This window comes from Eubalaena glacialis, chromosome 6 (assembly GCF_028564815.1).
Source record: "Eubalaena glacialis isolate mEubGla1 chromosome 6, mEubGla1.1.hap2.+ XY, whole genome shotgun sequence".
NCBI lineage: Eukaryota > Metazoa > Chordata > Mammalia > Artiodactyla > Balaenidae > Eubalaena > Eubalaena glacialis.
The window spans coordinates 102,415,398-102,438,399 of NC_083721.1; positions in this window are offsets into that span (position 1 = coordinate 102,415,398).

Sequence of the window (23,002 nt, forward strand, 5' to 3'; positions counted from 1 at the left end):
CTTTTTCCAAAGACGTTGAGAATACAAGACACTAAAGGCCCAGAGAAACCGTGTTAATCTATAATTCTACATTTTTTAAAAACTTAATAATTTAATTCGATTGAATTTTATCATGAAGTTTGACCTTTGAAAACAATGTTTTTAAAATTATAGAAATAATCATAATTCCATGTGTTTTTTAAAGTGGAATTCTTTTGTCTGGCAATGGCTTATGTTTTTTTTATTTTTATTGTTTTTTAGCGGAGGACCGGTGGGCACAGCACACCCTCTAGTTTCATTTTTTTTTTTAATTTATTTTATTTAATTTATTTTATTTTTGGCTGCATTGGGTCTTCGTTGCTGCGAGCAGGCTTTCTCTAGTTGTGGCGAGCAGGGGTTACTCCTCTTTGTGGTGTGTGGGCTTCTCATTGCAGTGGCTTCCCTTGTTGTGGAGCACAGGCACTAGGCGCACAGGCTTCAGTAGTTGCGGCTCGCGAGCTTCAGTAGTTGTGGCTCGCGGGCTCTAGAGCACAGACTCAGTCGTTGTGGCTCAGGGTCTTAGTTGCTCTGTGGCATGTGGGATCTTCCTGGACCAGGGCTCAAACCCGTGTCCCCTGCATTGGCAGGCAGATTCTTAACCACTGTGCCATCAGGGAAACCCCTGGCTTATGTTTTTAAATTCTTTGACATTGCAAACACATTCATAGGACTTATGAATATTAAAGCGAGGAATGTTTTAACAGATGGCTGGTACAACACCTAATCCTTATTTAGAGTAACCTCTTTCACTATAATTTCGCTCTGCATCTGTTGAGAATGTGATCATTCAAGTCCTTGTTTTGTTTATAAGACAAAGCGTTGGGCATTGAAGTGAGATGCATTGAGATTTCAAAATTTCAAACCCTTTTAAATTAAACAAATAAATGTATTCAGGGTGACTCATGCCTTTTCTGACTGAGTTTATGTGTTAGAGGAGAACAAGGGTAATATTCCTGTGAAAGACCAAAGACATTCTAAAATGAGTAAAAATGTGGGAAAAAGTTTATACTCACTTAGGTGTGATATAGATATGTATATGTGTGTGTACATATATATATGTACACACACACATATATGTTATGCCTAGGGATGAATATATATATATATATATATTCAACAGCTAGTTTCATTTACATCACTTAAAAACAAACAAACAAAAACAAAATAGCAGAAAATAATATTTTGCATTCATCTCATTGGTTAAAACCCAAGAGTATAATTTAGTTCAAGAGATAAGTTGTAACACTGAAATATTTGGAAAAACAACATAAAACAAATTCTGACTTGAGAAAACAATGCTAATACCATCACTCTTGATACAGTGGGCTAACTATTATCTATAAGTTATATTAGGCTATTGCAAAATTTGTAAAGATTGAATAAACATGATGTTTTGGATTAAAAAATAAAAACAGAAAAGTCAATCTTGGCTCAAACATTTACAGTTGACCCTTGAACATGGGTTTGAACTGTGCGGGTTCACTTATTTGCAGATTTTTTCAATACATACTACAGTAGCACTTACACAATCCCTAGTTGGTTGAATCCACTCATATGGAGGGCTGACTATAAAGTTATAGGGGGATTTTCCACTATACAGGCAGTCAGCACCCCAGCCCCAAAGTTGCCAAGGTTCAACTGTAATTGCTTTGTGATTTGGCCAAGTCACAGAACACTTCCAGGCTCACTTTTCTCACAAGAGAAATGACAGTAATATTTACACTTTCTTGTGATGGGTATATATGTACCTATCAAGCCAGGGCCTTCTGGGGAGGGATAAAAGCCCTGTGGGTGTCCATTGCTTCCAATAATGATTATAAGCACCATTATGGAATGCCTTTCTGTACACTATGTATTGTATATAACTAAGTCTAATCTTATGATGTAGGTTTTATTAGTATCATTATAATATTATACTATGAGTAAACCAGGGTTTCTCAATAGTGGCATAATTGACATTTTAGACAGAATAAGTCTCTGTTGTGCAGGGCCATTCTCTGCACCATAGAATGTTTAGTAGGATCCTTGGCCTCTGCTCCCTAGGGACCAATAGCACACATCCCATTGCCCCCACTGCCCTAGTTACAACAAACAAAACTGTCTCTAGCACTAGTGCCTGCAGGCTGTCGGGTGGAACCAGGTCTTGGCACACTGTTCATGCCTCTGAATGTTCCCAAGTGTGTCTGCCACCAGTGTGTATGTCCCCAGGGTGAGCTGCAGTCCCCCACAACCCCCACTGGCCTCTCCAGGAGACTCTCCAAGACCAGCACGTAGATCTGGTCCAGGCTCCCATCAAATTACTACCTCTGCCCTTGGTCCCGGCATGCGTAGGATTTTGTGCCTTTTAAGAGTGAAGTCTCTATTCCCCGCAGTCCTGTGGGGCTCCTACAGTTAAGCCCTGCTGGCCTTCAAAACCAAATGCTCAGGGTCTCGTCTTCCTGGTGCCAGACCCTAGGCTGGGGAGCCTGATGTAGGGCTCAGAGCTCTCACTCCTGTGGGAGAATGTCTGCAATATAATTATTCTCCGGTTTGTGGGTGGCCCACCCGGGGTTATGGAATTTGATTATATCATGAGTCTGCTCCTCTTACCTGTCTCGTTGTGGTTCCTTCTTCATGTCTTTAGTCATAGAAGATCTTTTCTGGTAGGTTCCAGTCTTTTTCATCTATGGCTGTGTTACCAGAAGGGGAACACCTTCCAGGGCCCAAGAGTGGGCTCTTGTCTAACACTCGGAAATGAATTGCATCTGTTGACAAAGCAAAAGGTTTTATTGGGAAGGGGTGCCAGGGTGGAGAGCAGCAGGGTAAGGGAACCTGGGAGAACTGCTCTGCCACGGCTCCCAGTCTCAGGTTTTATGGTAGTGAGGTTAGCTTTCTGGGTTGTCTCTGGCCAATCGTCTTGCTTGTGCACACATTTGGTCTGACTCAGGGTGCTTCCTGGTGGTGCGTGCATCCTTCAGCCAAGATGGATTCTAGTGTGAGGGTTTCTGGGAGGTTGGCCCATATTAGGCACTGGCATCTTCTCCCTCCTTTTGGCCCCTCCCGAATTCTCAGGGTTAGTTTTCAGCAGCAGCACCAGCAGCATCGTGCTCCTTATCGGGCGGGGGCCTCCTGTTGTGAGTCATCTCAGGCAAGCGGTTATTATCGAGCCTGACAAAAAACTGCCTTGGTAAGCAGTTTCGGTCAACGGTTCCCTAACAGTTGTTCTGCAGATAGTTGTAATTTGGGTGTGCTTATGAGAGGAGGTGAGCTGAGGGTCTTTCTGCTCCGCCATCTTGGCTGCTGTCTATATTGCAGTTCTAAAGTGTGCCAGAGATCTGTTGGATTTCAATGATATAACGTATTAAGATTCAAACTTTTTTTTTTTAATTTCAATAGGACACAATAAGAACAAGTTCAACAAGGCCTTTCTTTAAACAAGATCAAAATTAACTTGAATAATAACTGGTTATCAGGAAGCAAAATTGAAACACATTTTAAAAGAGGGAAAAGAAAAAGTGGATTTTTAAAAGTGAGCCAGACTAAATTTACATTTGTTCAAATGATCAGGTAAGTTATCCCCATCAACATTTACTTCAAAAATGCTAAACTGGCCCTACAAGGCAACATTTGATGAAATAGACCTGAATCTCAGGGTGAAAATAAGTCACTTTAGAGGCTTGAGCAATTTTCTAAGACTGGGGCCCCAAAACTTTCTTGGGCCTAAGAATTGCCTACAAACCGTTCCATGTACGTAAATCCCCAGGTGCCAATGCCAGAGATTCCGATTCAATAGATCAGAGGTGGGACTCAGAAATTTGTGTTTTACTGGTACCTTAGAAAATTTTGATGCAACTGATTTACCAGACTTTGAGAAACTCTGGAATTTCATGTGAAAATAGTCCTGAGCCTAGAATTTCTTGGTAACATTACATTAATACCACCTTAAAGCTAAAGCTGAACATCTATTCCCCAATATCAAAATAGAGCATGGTTAGGGTTTTGGTTACTGAAAACTCTTAGTGAAAAAGGACTTGTGAATCTATATATGTGCTTATATTTTTGTGAGTGTTATGAATCTATATATGTGCTTATATTTTGTGAGTGTTGTGTTATGATTTTTCAACCAAATTAATTTTGTTGAAAAAAATTGCTTTTCAATGGAAAATTATACATTTTCTATAGCATACAGTGTGGATTAATCAGATTATAGCTCTGTTCATTATCTTTGCAACTCTGTCCTGTGTGATACTAACTTAACTGTGTCTACCTCCTTCCCCCGTCCAGCTCCCCGGTGGAAAATCAGTTTTGTCTCCATTTGCAATTCACCCAAAATTCCTTTATTTTATTGGGTTGGCCAAAAAGTTCGTTTGGTTTTAAGTAAAAGTGAGACATTTTTCATTTTCACCAAGAATTTTATTGAACAATGTATTCACCAACCGAACGAACTTTTTGGCCAACCCAATATATAAATATACGCTGTTTTGGCTTTTCTTTTGAATTGGTTCAAACATCTGCCTGTGGACATATATACACTACCAAATATAAAATAGATAGCTAGTGGGAAGCAACTGCATAGCACAGGGAGATCAGCTCCGTGCTTTGTGCCCATCTAGAGGGGTGGGATAAGGAGGATGGGAGGGAGATGCAAGAGGGAGGAGACATGGGGATATATGTATATGTATAGCTGATTCACTTTAGCAGAAACTAACACACCATTGTAAAGCAATTATACTCCAATAAAGATGTTAAAAACAAACAAACAAACAAACAAAAATATCTGCCTGGTCTCTTGATATCATATGAGTAAAATAAATTCCTCATTTTTATATCTGTATTGGAACCATAATTTTACTTTTTCTGAAAATTACCCTTTAACATTTTTGAAACTTTTGCTTCATCACTTTGTAGTACCATGAATTGAAGTTATTTTATTTTATTATTTGGAATTTCTTTAGCTGCAAAAGTTGGTTCACAAAAAAGCATAGATCTAGATGGAAGAATCATAGTGTTGTCTGTGTTTATTAAATCATAATACTTAATTTTCAATCTGATCCATAAATTATTTAACAATTTTATTGAATTTAAGCAAGTAAACTTTAGCGTCCATGGCTTTAAATCAGTTGGTCTCACAAACAAAATAGATAATTAGCATTTCCATAATTTTGAGAAAATCAAAATCAACTGAAATTTTTCTTTTGTAAGAAGTTTATACAGATTAGAGACTTCCATTTAATTTTTTTTTAACTTTAAGTTATTAGAGTTTTACAGGTGACTTTTTTTTAGTTAGAAACTCAGACCTAGGGGCTTCCCTGGTGGCGCAGTGGTTGGGAATCCGCCTGCCAGTGCAGGGGACACGGGTTCGAGCCCTGGTCTGGGAGGATCCCACATGCCGCGGAGCAACTAGGCCCGTGAGCCACAACTACTGAGCCTGCGCGTCTGGAGCCTGCGCTCCGCAACGGGAGAGGCCGCGACAGTGAGAGGCCCACGCACCGCGATGAAGAGTGGCCCCCACTCACCGCAACTGGAGAAAGCCCTCGCGCAGAAGCGAAGACCCAGCACAGCCAAAAATAAATAAATTAATTAATTAAAAAAAAAAAAAAGTAAGTCAGACTTATGGAAACATTTCCAATTTTTTTTTCATAAGGTTTCTCAATACAATGATCAAATGCAGTTACTATTTCCATTTTAGGTAATGGCAGAAAACTAGTCCTTTCACTGAGGACAACCAGCAATGGTGGAATAAAGTTCTGCATGAAGATTTCAGAAAGTTAAAACAAAGATGCACTTTGTAGTCTATAAGGAAAGGTAAGCACTGACAGAATGTTTAACTATCAAGCTAATAGTGGGGGAAAAAAAAAAAAAAAAGGGAATATTAATATACTGTGACAATCCAAAATCTAAAATAAGGAAAATGAAGTAAGGCTTCCAGTAGCAGTACCACAGGCACTGAGTCTTAGAAATGAGAGTACAAGTGAAAAGGATAGAATTGATGGGATCAGATAGAGAACAGATTCATATTTCCTTAAGAATTTGATTAGTGTAATAAACGTTTTTAAAGTTGAATGGAAGGAATTATTTAAAATACTGACCCCTCATAAAGAGATTTTCAGTTAGTTCCAGTTCTACCAGATGCACAGAGTATGCATGTAGCCTGACAAGGGCTTACGTTACTTTTTATTTTCTTTTCTATTTTCTTTTTTTTTTTTTTAATGGATGATAACCTAGTCCAAAATTTCCTTTGTATTGCACAATTTCTTCACGTCCATTTCTACCCACTGCCTATCTCTGAGATACTGCTCCATCACTCCTGGCTATGATCTTTGTTAGAAAGATGTTTATTTCTATCTCTGAACTGGCAGCTTTGTAATCCTAATGGTAATGTTTTTCTCTCTTTTCCTTCCCCAAAAGTCAACATATAAATAAGTGGATCTACAGTGTTTATCTCATGGAAAATAGTCATCAAAGAACTGTAGAACAGTGAGGAAGCAGAATGCAGCACCTTGCTTACTCTATAAGTGAAGTTTTTACTAATAAGAATCCGCAATGGGTGCTATAAGCTATTGCATTTGTCTTTCAATTCTCTTTAATAATCTGTCAAAAACAAATTTCATAATGGTTGCCACTGAAGATAGATTTGGAAACCATCAGTTTAAATTGGCAAAAATTGTACCCCCATGCTCAGAGAAAACATGTTTCCTTTTGAACGTAGCACTTAAAGCTTGAAAGTATCTGATTCTGTACCCAATTACCTGCACAACTGAAGAAAAAAAAAAAGGACTTAGTCTTATCTAAAATTACTGCTCAGATTAGATAGAAATTTTTGGCAAAAAAAAAAGTTTATAAAACAGCAAAGCTAAAACTTCATTTTAGCATAGTTTTTGCAGTACTCTATTAATGTATTTAAACATAAATATTTAACAATTATGCCTGCATAAAACTAATAGTTAATAAAAGATAAAATGTTTGTAATTTATAAGAAACAAAAGTTATAGAAGTCTTTTTATGATCATCATTATTACTGTTGTTGTTATTATTTTCCATTAATATTTATCAGTTCTATATACTATGCTAAATACTATTATTAAAGGAACAACAGCATGAAGACATTGCCTATTTTTATATTCCCATAAAAAGACAATCTTCTGTGTGTCTAAACCAAGTAACCAATTCAATTATATGGTCACTAATTTTGACTTAAATGTATTTAAATAATAAAATATAATTTGTCAGTGTAAAAAGAGCAAAGGGATTGGGAGTCTGATAGCCTAGCTTTTGTGACGAGCTTAGATCACACACTTATGCCGTCATAGGCAACATTTAATAGTCTTTCACAGATAATAATAATTGTAGATAATAATACTGTAGATAATAATAAAGTTCTTGTCTACTTACAAGTTTGCATAAAGTCTTAGTCATTAAACTATACTTAAAAACAAAAGTATTTTACAAATAGAATAGGTAAATAAATTAAATTTTATTATTTTTTTTAGTTAATTCTATATTTCTGCTAACTGAAAACAAAGAAATGCATCTTATTGCTAAAGGTCTTTTTGAAGTTATCAGCTAGGCCCAAAGCTGGGAGATTTTTTTTTTTTTACCTAAATGTTAGTAACCAGCATTAGGTGTCATTAGTGGTTTGACCATAAGGTCTTTCAGTTACCTGTTTCATATTATTATCATTACCCCAATGAAACATAATATTAAAAATAATGTAATATTTTAATATAAAACTTTATTTTGAAGAAAATACTTTTATTACATGATTGCATTTTTATATTACAAAAAATAATGTGCTAATGTGCTTTCATGTGAAGATTGTTAAGAGAGGCACTAAAATATTTGGAGGGGGGTGGGGATTAATAATATGGTTAGAAGTAAAAAAAAAAAAGACCAGGAGGCAACGTTTTGGACAATTTGTAAGGGAACTATCCTGGATTATAGGTCTACATAAGAAAGGTTGTAATAATCTGTTTAAAATATCAAAGATTGAACTGGATAAGCAGAGATTTTAGAGTGATAAGGATTGGAGCACTTAGAATATAAAGATATACCTATTAGGACAAAACTTAGCACTATGAATACTAGACTCTGTATTTCATTCAAAGATTATTAATATTTGACCTATAAGTACATTCAAGGATTATAAGCATTCAAAAAAACACCAATAGGAGTTATACATATATGTGTACATATATATACATTTTAAGAAAAAAGAAAAATGAAATTTCACAAAAAGCAACTTTAAAAAACTCAGGAATTCCTCTATTTTGTAAGATCAGCATCTTATAATTCATTAAGGAAAACTCTCGTATATAATCTTTAATATATTTTCTTCACTGAATTCTTATATCCTCTAAAACCTTCCCTAGCCCCTTAGGTAAAGATTTCGTATCTGGAGAAAATGAAATCTGAAAATCAAATTACGGATTTGACTTTTGATTGAAAAAACTAAATATAGGTGATTCATAGAATTCTATGTTCCACGAAAAATTAAATAGTCTTAGGGTGCAGGCATAATTTGTCACGAGAAGTTGAAAAACTGCTCAATTTTTATATTCATGGGTAAAAGTTAATTATCTTATTCAATCTAAAGGATCACAGAGTGTAATATAATTATAAAAGGAATTATATATTGTATACTTATACCATGCTATCTACATTCAAATGTATATCTCTATATCTATATCCATATTTATATTTATGTATTAGACTGTTAATTTTCAATTAATCACTATGAGGCAAATGTTATAGATGAGGAAAGTGATGCTTAATAGGCTAAGAACTTTTTCCAAACTCACAAGGTATATTAAAGACAGAAACATAATTTGAATCCTAGATCTGTTTGCTTGGGAAATACTTCATTCATTCAACACATATTTATTACATGTCCTCAATGTCCCAAGTGCTTTTTATTCTAGAGGTAAACTGGTGAAGAGGAGAAATTTGTCCCACCCAGCTTTCATGCTCCTTCCCTACCTAGTATCCTGAAGGCTGGTTAAAATGTGCTGTCCAATCTACTTCCTCATTTGTTCCAGTGAGGGCACACCCAGCTCTTGTGATAAGGACATTCAGTTACTGCAGCTTGTGGCTGAGGCCATTCCTCTGATTCCCAATTTATAAGTCTTTTTTACCACACCACAAACTGATAATACAGGTCTTAGTGTGTTTTTAACATTCTGTTAATTCACTCAGTATATAATGTAGGCTTCCAAACAGGTATATTTACTTTTCCAAGACACCCCTGTGCTGTCTCTGTAATGTGGGGAAAATAAAGTTTCTACCTCATCACAGCTGTCTTCACAAAGGATACGAATCACTGCTGTCAAGTTGTCCTTGTGGCAGCCCTCATCGATTTTTAAGACAGTCAAAATAAAGAGATCACCCATGCTGTGCTCAGTTAATTTTGCATGTATAGACAAGATGCCTTGTAGAACCCAGTGATTAGTTTACAGCTGGTTTAATTAAAGGACAACGTGTAGAAGCAACATTCCTATTTGATTCACATAAAAAAAGAAGACATACAGCTAGTTAAAACATCACAGTATTGCCTAAAATCTCAGTATTATCTCTTGCAAATGAGACAGAGCGAGGAAAAACAACAAGCAAAACATTGTGTATAAAGGATCTACTGTCATTGGAAAAGCTAGCAACAAGAAACATTTCACAGTTATGCTTACTTGATCCTAAAAACCAGCCTGAAATTCTTTGATATAGTAAAGAATATTAGTTATTAGAATATTTTAAGAAAAAAAGGAACGTTGAAAACACACAGCTGGAAAGTGATTCCATCTGTTTCTATGTTGAATCCCCTCCCTCACCCTTAGAGCTTTGCAATTGTAACATTCACAGGGAACAAAAGTGGCCATGAAGTTAAAATGAGATAGTGCATATAAAAGGCACATGGTTCCTATGGAACAGATGCAAACTTTATGTTAGAACTTTTACATTTTCTGTTATCATTAAAAGTTGGTGATTTTTATAGCTAACAAGAACTAATTTGATTCATCATGCTATAAAATTTCAAAGTAAGTGGAGTAGAGCCACTTGAGTAAAGAGAAACCACTAATTTTCATGGTTTAGGTCAAATTCTAACCTAAAGCAAGATATTTGTGTCTGTTACACTCTGTGCAGAAAATATGACTACTTCTCACTAAAAAATCAGGGATGCATGCATAGCAATGTAAATGTTTTGCTATCAATTTAAAAAAATGGAAAACAGAAAATGTGATAGTTTCTATTACAATAAATTGAAGTGCACATACAAAAATAAAGTTGAAATATGCATATATAATGTAACAAAAAGGTAATGACCTTCTCCACAAAGAGTATTTCAATTTTATGACATCCCAGTTTACTTCAATTAAACATAGGTAAAAGATAAAGGAACCCTTTAAAAATACACCAGTACTGGGACTGGGTAATATTGATTCTCATAGTGAATCCTGAGCTGCAAGTAGGTAGAAATATTATATTCATTTTAGCATATTTATATAATTATAATATTTGCACCTATTTTTCTGGCATGAGTTATAGATTAATTGTATTTCCCAAAAAGGTGAGCAATATTTCATATTTATTCTTTTAGAGTTTTGTGGATCTTTGGTAGGTATATTAGATTATTAGGGTTGCCATAACAAAATACCACAGACATTTCTGTAAGTTTTAGGGGCTAGAAGTTCAAGGTCAAGGTACTAGCAGGGATAATTTTTCCTTAGCTTGAAGATGACCGACCACCTTCTCATTACATCCTCACATGGCCTTTTCTCAACTTTCTGTCATCTCTGGTGTCTCCTTCTCCTCTTATAAGGACATCAGTCATATGGGATCAGGGCCGCACCTTTACGACTTCATTTAACCTTGATTACCTCTTTAAAAGCCCTGTCTCCAAATACAGTCACATTTTGGGTTAGGGCTTCAACATACTAATTTTGAAGGGGACACAGTTCAGCTCCCTAGGACTCCCTTTCACTAGGAAAAGGAGAAACAATTACATTTTAAAATGTTAGTGGGTGGATGTGCAGTAAAATTTATCCTTGCTCAAAGAAAGGTTTGACTCTTGACCAGGTCCTGGGAGGTAACTTCTAAGCCCTTTTAATGTCCTGCCGACTTAGAGTGTCTTTGTTTACCAGGAGACCTTAGAGTGTGCTAGATAGTCCAACCTGGCAGTGGGATTTATGGTAGAGGCCTAGGGCCATGTGATATCAAGTTGACCTCTGGAGGGGCTGGAGAACTAAAATACAAAGGATTTTAGTCACACTTGAAGTTAAAGGCACAGTTTTCCAGACTGCCAAGCCTGCCCAAGGCTTCTGACCCAAACTGTAAGTTTGGGGCTTTTTCAAAACCATCTTCAGATTCAATAATTTGGAAGAGACCTAAATGGAAAAGTCCTGGAGAGTTACAAATGCAGAGTTTCTACCTTTCTCTGGGTAAGTGTGGCAATACACATGGATTATTGACAACTCAGAAAGCTTACCCAAGCTTCAGTATCAAGAGTTTTTTCTTGAGACTTTATTGCCTAGACAGAATTGTTTGATTTGCCCCAGTGACTGAACTTAATCTAAAGCCCACTCTAACACCTCCCCCAGGTCAGATAGACATCACATGGCCCAAAGCCCTAGCCCTTTAATCACCTGATTGGTCTTTCTTGCCTGTCCAGACCCCACTCTGACTCATCTTGTCCCCATAAACTGTCAGTTGTGATCCAAGTGGTCCACTTTCAATAACAATGGCACTCTTGGCACTCAGGAAATTCCAAGAGTTTTAGAGGTTACTTCCCAGAAGCCCAAACAAAGGCAAAACCTCTCTTTTGAGGACGGATTCCTTGCTATCCATAGACTGGCCACATGAGCAGTCAGCCACATCTCAGTGACCAACTCCTAATAAAAAACCTGGACCCCAAGGTTCATGTGCATTTCCCTGGTGATCAATGCCAAATATAGGGGCCAAGGGGAGTAAGCACTCTGGGCGCACTTTACTGGGAAGGACAGCAAGTAACTCCACTCCTGGTCTTCCTAGACACTGCCTTATGTATTGCTTCCCTTTGATGATTTTAATCTGTATTCTTTCTGTTTAATAAAATGCAATTTTGAATGTAATGGCTTTTCCGAGTTCCCCGAATTCCTTTAATGAGTCACTGAACCTGAGGGTGGTCTTGAGGACCTCCCAAACAGAGCAGTGAACATATGTGATCTGAAGTATGTCTTTCCCATGGCACTATTTTGAGGATGAGAAAGACATTGAGAGCTATCACTGTACCATGATTCTTTTGGTTTACCCAGGAGTTACAGAAACTATAATCCCACTAATTATTTTATCGCATCATGATGGCACAGAAGATCCTGAATCACAATGCTCACTCTCATGTTTCCCTTTTAGAAGCAATATATGAGGAGCAAATCAATCTGATAAACCTCCAAAGTTTCCGGCTTGGCAAACCACAGATAATACTTGATTTGCTCACTGTCCAGTGAAATTTAATGACAACACCCATTTTTTACCATTCCTTAGCAACAACAAGAACTTCCAAGTCAGAGATAGCAGGACTTTTCTTTTTTTTTTTTTCCTTTTAATTTTTTTCAATTTTTTTTTATAATTTTAATTTTATTTATTTATTCATTCATTCATTCATTCATTCATTTATTTATTTATTTATTTATTTATTTATTTATGGCTGTGCTGGGTCTTCATTTCTGTGCGAGGGCTTTCTCTAGTTGCCGCAAGCGGGGGCCACTCTTCATCGCGGTGCACGGGCCTCTCACTATCGCAGCCTCTCTTGTTGTGGAGCACGGGCTTCAGACACGCAGGCTCAGTAATTGTGGCTCACGGGCCTAGTTGCTCCGCGGCATGTGGGATCTTCCCAGACCAGGGCTTGAATGGCAGGCAGATTCTCAACCACTGCGCCACCAGGGAAGCCCAGAACTTTTCTTAATAGATATACCAAAGAATGTTCCTTAAACCATAAACACTGAAAGAGAGAGCAAATTTAAGCTTAACCTAAAATATATGGTAGATATGAAAACGCAGAAGATGCTAATTTAACTTCAACATGTTCTAAGTCCATATATCTGTTGTCTATAAATATACAAATAGATTCACATAAAATAGTGTTTGTGTATAAAAATATATATAAGTAAGCACTTATACCTATATACATGCCTTTTAAACACTTTACATATATTAACTCACTTAATCCCCACAATAATGCTGTGCCTTAAGCTCTATTATTGTACCTGTTTTATAGATAAGATAATTTAAGCATAGAGGTTAAGTAATTTAGCTTACTATTTCATGATAGATACATTGCAGTTCTTTTCAAATCTTGCCAGCTTGGCCCCAGAGTATAAAATCACCATGCTGTGGTGAAATAAAAACCACATATATTTATATATACAGAAAATTTTGTCCAGAATCAGTATATATCAGTTCAGTGTTTAAAACCAGTAGCATGAGAATTAAAAACTGGGCTCCCACATTTTGTTCCTGTGTGTTTTGGTACATGATAATAACCTCACTGTGTCTCAGTTTCCTCATTAATAAATAGGTGAAGTCATTGTAATCACTACAGGGTATAACATAATGGTTAAATGGGCAAATGCATGTCAAGCACTTAGAAATTTTCCTGGATCATAGTAAACACTCAATAGATATTACATTTACAATTTTATAGCTCAAATTCACAAATAAGTTGTAGATAAATCTTAGACAAGGATCTAGTATTGAAATAGCGTCATATAAATTTATTCACATCTTATACGATAGGAAGAATTAAAATCAGAGTATTTGTGAGGGCCCTGTGTTGTAACGTTTTATTTAACTTGAATTTTAAATATGAGTGTGCATACTAGGAAAGGGTCCCAACACATATTATTTCTATATAGTACAAATTACAAATTCTAAGTATATTTCAGAATCACCTAGCTCCAACTACAAACAAGCATTTCTCTGAATTCAGATATAATTAGCACGTGGTTCAGCTTTACATTAAATATTGCAAGCTCTTACAAAATTTGGCATTCATACATTTGCAAAATTTGATCAAAAATATACAACAAAAAAAGCTTATTTACACAAACAAAAGTGGCCTCTGAAAGTACGTGACCTTAGCTTAAACATATGCTCATCTCTGCCGAGAGCTGACTTTTGTTGACGAGATAACAGATTTGACTGAGCAGTTGGGAATCTGCACGGTGCTGATGTGTCCCTCGGGATGGAATCTTATCTAAAGATACAAAGAAGCCAGAATTAGACTTTTTCCTTTGATAAAGCTTTAATTGTTGGATGAAAGAATTTCTAAATTCATTGCTTACATAATGCCCATTTCTTTAAAAAATCTAAAGAAGTGATTTGCACTTAGTAGAACTTGAGATATTTGTAGACCTTAAAAAAATGTGATTGGAATAGTAAAAGAGTAAACTAGGATAAGTTAGGACCTGTCAGATCAAGACTAATGAGTGAGGAGACATTTTCAGAGTAGATTCATTCTGGAACATGCTTTACCGCCCAAGAAAGTCAGCGATTTTACAAGCTAAAAGAGCACATTTTCGAGGGACACAGCAGTTGAGAGAGAAAAGCAGAAACACAATGCAGTGACAATAGATTAGGCAATAGCATCAACATCTTTCAAAGGACAATGGACCATAAAAATCATCATGGAGGACAAAAAATATAGCATCTATGAAGATCTAAGGCATGAAAGTACCTTCTTTCTATTTGAAATTAAAAATGCTAATTCGTGGAGGACAGCATTCCAAGGGGAGCCAGTACATGACCCAAGAAATATAAAGGAAAAATGAATGGACAGGATAAAAATCTTTCCTGTGACCACTCATGTTTGAGGATATGTCAAATTGTTTATAGGTGAAATCTTGAAGTTAGAAGTAGCTCTATCTAAAACATTAACTTTAGTCAACTGTGTATAAATTTGTTATCACTCTGTAATCGGGTGTACACTGCTCTGTGTGTAATGATACGATTTTAATGTCCATGGTCTTGTTGAGGCTGTGAGTCATGTTAAAGTGGCTGAAAACCAATATTGAACCATTCTACTTTTCAAAAAGGCTTGGTTTTCCCTTAATAAATAATAGAGTTATAATCAAGGATAGTCTTTTATACTTCACAGAGAAATTGAATGACACTTTTGCTCAAAATGATCCATTTTATATATTTCCAGACTTCAAGGATTCTACTGCTATTATTTCCTAATGTGAAGCAGCTTTGCTCCATCGCTCCTATTTTGTCCTTCACTGTGTCCTTATAGGGCTCTTGATTCTGTCTTCCCTGCTTTTGCACACCCAATGAGAGATTGTCTACGAATGTTGCTATCACCTGTCATTGAGGTGAATTCAACCCCAAAGAGACAGTTGCTAGAAGTGCAACTCCACTGCCAAGAGTGTGGCTATATTCTCAGAGGTGGCATAATGTAGTGGAAGTTGTACAGACCTTGAAGCACGATCTCTACCTCTGTTAAGGTTAAGACTCTTAACTGGGCCTGTTAATTTCATCATTTCAACTTCTGTGAGCCTTCCTTCTTGCAATGTCAGGCGCACCAATTTAAAAACTGCTTTGATTGACTGAACATGGAATTTGCAGTAAAGACACGTTTTCTGGCTTTGTCCATAAAGAATTCTCTGAAGAAGAGTACATATGATACTATTATATCTCTGCTTTACTTGAAGCAGCTTCATTCTGATGTCAAAGTTTATCTGTAAAGGGTGTGCATTACACTAAAATTCATTGATTGATAGCCTTCTGTACAGATATATACCAAGTAATTGCTATATATAAATAGCAATCACAATACTATAATAATCCTGTCAGGTAAGGGCATGAATGATGAACTACTATTGACTTTAATGATATGGCTGGCAGAAACTGTCAACATTTTATTCAGATCTATGAGTGAGTTGTGTGGGCATACCTAATTGTTAACCATTTATGAGGTGATAAGGCTTCTCTAGACTGCACTAAATCAAAGTTTATACCACAAGTAACTACAAAGTATTAAATAAATGAGCATGTCAAATCTCCAAAGTGCTCTAATTTTCACTGGTAGATTTAATCATGCTGCTGAGTTTTGCACCCATGCAAAAGAGAACTTAGTAGTATTCACATGGGAGATTTTACTCTCTGTGTAGATAGTGCAAAAAGCTCTAGTGGGTATTTTATTGGTACTTTCACAGGCAGGTCAAAAGGGTGAAATGCAAAATTATTCCAAAGCAAATATACAAATGGAGGCAATACTTCATGCTGCAATCTCTAGCTCAGGATTGGGAAGGTCATTTTTTCCCCTGATTTAAGAATGTCATACTTAACTTACAGTCAATTGTTCTTTTGCATGGGATCCACTTAATATGCCAACTCCTCTATAATTTTGGATTTCTTTTCTTTGGTTACTTTTGAAGTAATTGTGCATTAATATAATACTCTAAACTGCTATTTTCCATTGTTTATAATTCTATTCCTTTAGGGAAAAATGTATCCTTATATCAAGAAACATTTAATCTTCAATTACTATCCCATGAATACCTCAACAGAGAGGATGAAATAGCATATAGATTGAGGCATATATTAATAGTTCATAGATATATTTAAGGCATATAATATTCCTAAAAATTTCATTTTTTCAACTTATCTTTAATAAAAATATACAGAGTAGCTGAAGAACTCTGAGGTTATGATTTTGGAGTCCATACACTAAAAAAATAAATATATGCCAAAACTAAAAGTGAAAAGGTCAATGAAATATTTCTATTCAGTTCAGTAAAAATAATGTTCTAATTTCCTCTTCTTAGAAAAATAAAGAGCAGTTTCTATATAATAACATTCCTTGGGAAACTCTCACAATTTGAAAAGGAAGTTTATTTCTTGTAGCTTTGCATCTATTTTCAAAATATATAGAAAGGCAAATGTATATCTTATTGCTACTTTTGCATTGATTTCACTGTGTACATCTTATGCTAAGCATTTTCCCATGTTCCTTTGTGATGTTCTTCTTAGACTGTCATCCATAAATAGAAGTGCCGCTAAGAGTAACATGTGTTAAGAATTTCTGAAGGAGCAGCAAATAGGATTTCCAATACATGGAAATTGGAAAGCACATATTGAAAAATGAGAAAATTTGTAATTTAAGTAGCCTGAAGGTTCAGCATCTTTCTATCCAATATTTTCTTTTCTAGGAGAGGCATTTTTGCTAGGAGCAGCAGAGAAACTCATTTTTAAAAATAAGCTGATAGTGAGGGCTAGCATATTACCATTTACTTAGATAGAAGAGTTTGACTTCTAGTGTGGATGGATAATCCAGAAGATGGAATATATACATACGTGTGTGTGTGTGTGTGTGTGTGTGTGTGTGTGTGTATAAAATGAGATATATAGGATCTATCTATCTAAGTTAGATACATCCTAACTCAAAGATGTTTCATGGTTGCTATTGGAGATTTTATATGTGTGTGTGTGTGAGTGTGCAGTGAAGAAGAAGGGAAAAGAATAAGAAGCATTTCTTTTTTTCTTAAATGGGAGAATAGGAATTTAATAAGACTACTACCAATCATCTGTTATTAACAACAGGATTCACTGGCACTACATTATTTTCAGTAATTGATTAACTTTCTTTGTACGCTCGGTATTTTACAGAATCAATTAAATGGCTCTGCCTATCCAGGTGGAATGTAAAACCTCAAATATTTTGCCATAACACCATTAAACTTCTCTCATTTCTAACTATCTTGGATGGAGTCCATCCTGCTTGATAAAATTCATGTCTTAATCACCAAGAAACATGACTCAAGAGCTCATTTCTTCAGTGACAAATAAAAATTGCCTTATGAGTTTGCAAAGTATAAGTAGAATGGCTTACCAAAGCATGAATATCACATTAAAGCAATGCAATGCTATTAGCATGCCACATCTTCACCTTTTTGAGATGAGATCAAGCACACTACAAGAAATAGAGCAGAAATCATTTCAATTGAACACATAAAATCTTTCTTCACAGAAATGAGTTAAATAATACAAATAGGGAGTTATCAAGGTGTTTTTAATAATAAGTAAATGGCAATAGTCAAAACAATGCCACTCACTGAAAAAATTTGCATATTAATCTTGGAAATGAATTTTTTATTTTTATAATTAGTTCTCCATTGCTGCTCTCTCTACACGTGAGCAGCAAGTCTAAATTTATTGCAAATACAGGGATTACTATTAATATTAAAAACAATTGCTTCAATATACTAAATAATTTTAATCAGCAACAAATTATTTGTGAAAGAGGGGAGGGAAAGATGGTATTCTTGAAATAAAACAAAATAAAAGCCACTCAATAATGTTTTATTGGCAATATTCTACTCATATTGGGCAAATTTTTCCATATTTTACGTAATAAATATGTAGTGTTAGTTACCTCTCTGCTCATCCACTGATCAGGAGGCTTATTCCTTTTAATTGACAACTAAAGCAATGAATTCTTTGCAGACATACTAGTAAAGCAGGTCATTAGGTTACATATTTTTATCAATGGAAACACATAGCAATAAACCATAAAAGATTCCAGTTTCTTACTTAACATAGTGAAAAAGAATGACTTAAATTCTTACAGGCCAGAAGCCAAAAACACAATCCATATATTAGCATTTACCAATATAAATGTATTGCTAATAGTTGAAGTTACCACGAAAATAGACAGTAGCTGAATTTGTCCTCACATTTGTTCAATTCATTTTACACCCTAATGTACACATTTACACACACACTATCTAAGCATGTGCTAACTACGTGAGTGTTACACAAAAATTACAAGTTCAGTTCCTAATTCCAGTGTCTTCTGGGAATCTGGCTGCACTGGAGAGTTTGAGGTGTGAGAAGAACACATGCATTTTTATATTCAGTTCCCTCTTTGTCTCTACTACTTGACTGGTTTACATTGTTTGAAAAAAAATAAAATAAAATAATGTAAGATTATTCAACTGAGTAATGAACATTATGACTTCGGTACAAAAATTTAGTGGCATAGTGTAGTAGTAAGTTGGAGGGAAGAAAAACAGGGTAAGTGCAATTAAAATTAGGTAAGGAACTAATGAGTCTCTATTATGAAATGCCTAGTCACTCTCTTTTTGTAGGTTCCCATCCCAAGTAGGAGTCTATGACTGTATTCAATTTGAATATGGCAGGTATTTATATTTCCTTAAACTATTTTTAATAGTAAGTAATAATGAAGCATCTTTATGTCAAACAAAGCAAACAAGACCAGGTCCAATTTCTTTCTATTACCTAGAAGCTGTACAAGCTTAGGAAGCTATTTAAATAGTCTAGATATCCTATCCCCTAACTCTAAAATGAAATATTTGTTTATAATGATATGAGTGGTTTAGAAGAGGCAGGGTTAATATTTGCAAATTAGAATAAAGCCAAAGCTAATTGCTAGTGTGATTATTTGGGAAAATCATTTCTCAATACTTTTTAAATTAATTAAACTTTTAAGAGGAATTTTTGGTTTACAGAAAAATTGAGCAGAAATTACAGAGTTCCCATACACCCAGTCTCCTCTCTGTGCACAGTTTCCTATTTTTATATCCTGCATTAGTGTGTTACACATGTTACAGTTGATGAGCAAATAATGATACATTATTGTTAACTAAAACTCAAAATTTATATTAGGACTCATCTTTTGTGTTGTACACTTCTATGGTTTTTAAAACTTTCAAATGACAACTTTGGCTCAAGGTAAATTCTTAATACACCAGTCTTATTTTTAAAAAATAACATCTGTTGAGTATTTCAGTTCCCCTTGTCTTTTACTATAGGCTTTTACTACACTTAGCTTTGTCTCACATAATATCTGTAAATATGATTTCTTCTTCATGTTTATTCTTGAACCAACAGAGATATTTTTTAAAGTGATATTTTTTTAAATTCCAATGAGTAAGAAAATAATATATTGAGCTCTTGAAAATGAAAAATGACAATGGATAGCAAAATCTTGTTGGAGTCTCCCCGTGTCCCATTTATTTTCAGCCCAGATAATGTAACTCTTCAGAAAAAAAACAAAACATAGCAAGAAAACCTTTGGTATTTTTGAATTCAGTTATTTTCTGTCACCCTGGGACTTTCTAATAACCCTTCACATTACAGCTTAAATTCTAAATATCAATATTATTTAATCTTTTGTGAACTATTTAATCTATTTGAAAGCTGAGACAAATGAGGCTATCAATACTTAAATGATTTCTATTCCACATGGTGATTTCAAAATGAATGTGAGCTTACATTTGAGGATCTGAACCAAGAAACATTTACCATCACAGACTCAGCACATCAACAGGGGAGAATGTATTGTATTTGAGATGTATTTGATATGAGGAACATATGATAGTGACTCTGGCAAAGAAAGGGGAAATAGATTTTAAAGAGTAGTAATTGTTTTAGGTTATTTTTGTTAACACAGAAGCAGAAAGTACCTTGGAGATTCAGTTTATGGCAATTAACGGACAATACTTTCAAGAAGTGCTTTTTTAGTGCTGAGCTGTATCTGAAGACATTTTGCCCTGGAAGAAAGGAATATATATCCTTCTTTATGTGCCTCTCAATATTTGACATTGAAAATAGTTTTTGTTCTTCAATTAGAAATTATTAACCATACACTTATATTTCATGGTCTTTCAAGAAACCCCTATGTTGAATGATGCTATTAGAATCCACATACCTCCAACTTTTTCTGCTCCTACCTTTGCTTAATGTATGTGGTCTACCTTCTGTAAACTACATTATTGCTTTTATTATTGCCACGTTATTAATGCTATGCTCTCTCCTATGACTAAGTCTTCTGCATTTTTCCCCTGGGTTGATTCTAAATGTTGAAAGAGAAATAAATAGCATTTATCTTATGTGTTTATGTAATTTTTTTTTTATTATTGGATCAAATAGAGTTCTGGGGTTTAATTTTTTCTCTATGGATAATATGTCTAGATTCTGGGGCACTTGAAGGAGAATTTTTCTGGAATCAATACCAAACTAATTGTTTTTCTCTCTCTCTCTTTTTTTACATTTTTCATTTAAAAAAATTTTACAGTCAGGCCATATTATAATTACCTTGATATTTGAATTATGAATTTCTTTTAAAATATTTGTTTCTCCTGAATTTTATATTTTTGTTAAATATTACTTTTGTATTATTTTTTTTAAAAATGTGTCCATCTTTTAAATCAGGACTCTCCTAGGAATTCCATCCTAACAGAAACTTTATGTTCCAGAAACTTTAGGTTCTCCTAGATAAGGATGCTGTTTTCTGGATCTCATACCTTCCAATTTTTTTGTTTACTCCCTCATTTTGCTGGAGGTAACCTTTAGTAACTGCCTCAGAAAGGATATAAAAGAGAAAAATATTTTGAGAATTTTATGTTTGATAATGTTTTTAATCTTTTATATAAAATATTTATATTAAATATCTAATATTTTATATTTTCTCAAGGCTTTACCTGGATATACACTTCTAAGTTGTAAATATTTTCCCAAAACTTTAAAAAGATGTTGCTTCCTTGCCTAATTTTTAATTTCCAAGAGCCCTATAGAGTTTTCTGCTCACTTTTCATAGCACAAAATTGTCATTTTAAGAATATCATAACTTCTCAATGTTTTGAGTATATTTATTAAAGTTTTTAAAGTTCTTTGATAAATTTTATAACTTTTTCTTACATTGTATTTTTTCTGATCATTTGCCTTTGCCTTTTTCTTACATATTGTTCTGTTCATATGTTTGTTTGTTTTTTCTTTATTGGAGTATAATTGCTTTACAATGGTGTGTTAGTTTCTGCTTTATAACAAAGTGAATCAGCTATACATATACATATATTCTCATATTTCTTCCCTCTTGCGTCTCCCTCCCTCCCACCCTCCCTATCCCACCCCTCTAGGTGGTCACAAAGCACCGAGCTGATCTCTCTGTGCTATGCAGCTGCTTCCCACTAGCTATCTATTTTACATTTGGTAGTGTATATATGTCCATGCCACTCTCTCACTTCGTCCCAGCTTACCCTTCCCCCTCCCCATGTCCTCAGATCCATTCTCTATGTCCCCTAGGTTCTTCAGAACCATTTTTTTTTTTTTAGATTCCATATATAAGTGTTAGCATACAGTATTTGTTTTTCTCTTTCTGACTTACTTCACTCTGTATGACAGACTCTATGTCCATCTACCTCACTACAAATAACTCAATTTCATTTGTTTTTATGGCTGAGTAATATTCCATTGTATATATGTGCCACATCTTCTTTATCCATTCATCTGTTGATGGACACTTAGGTTGCTTCCATGTCCTGGCTGTTATAAATAGAGCTGCAATGAACATTGTGGTACATGACTCTTTTTGAATTATGTTCATATGTTTTTGATCTTTGTTCTTTCATAGTTAAGAAATAAGAACAGAAGGGCTAGTATCTGTCCTGTGGCATATTGTATGTATGACTTTTACACTAAATTTTGTTGAGGTGGAAAAATCTTTCCTTCTTCCCTCCTAGGTTCTTTGGCTGGTCTAATAATTAAACTGACACTGACATTAACAGGAGTAAAACTAATTTAGCTTCATATGTACAGGGGCCTATAAAAATATGAGACTAAAGGGCAGTCAAGCAATCGAGACTTATCTTCTATCCTGAACAGAAGAAAAGAGATGGAGTCTGGGGCTTCAAAGGGGAGGATAGCAATTCACAGGAAGAGCAGATGTTTGGTAATCAGATATTTGCCCTGCCATGCAGATAAGTCATTCAGATAAAAAGTCATCTCTAGGGACTTCCCTGGTGGCGCAGTGGTTGAGAATCTGCCTGCCAATGCAGGGGACACGGGTTCGAGCTCTGGTCTGGGAAGATCCCACATGCCATGGAGCAACTAGGCCCATGAGCCACAACTACTGAGCCTGCGCGTTTGGAGCTTGTGCTCTGCAACAAGAGAGCCCGCGATAGTGAGAGGCCAGCGCACCACGATGAAGAGTGACCTCCACTTGCCACAACTAGAGAAAGCC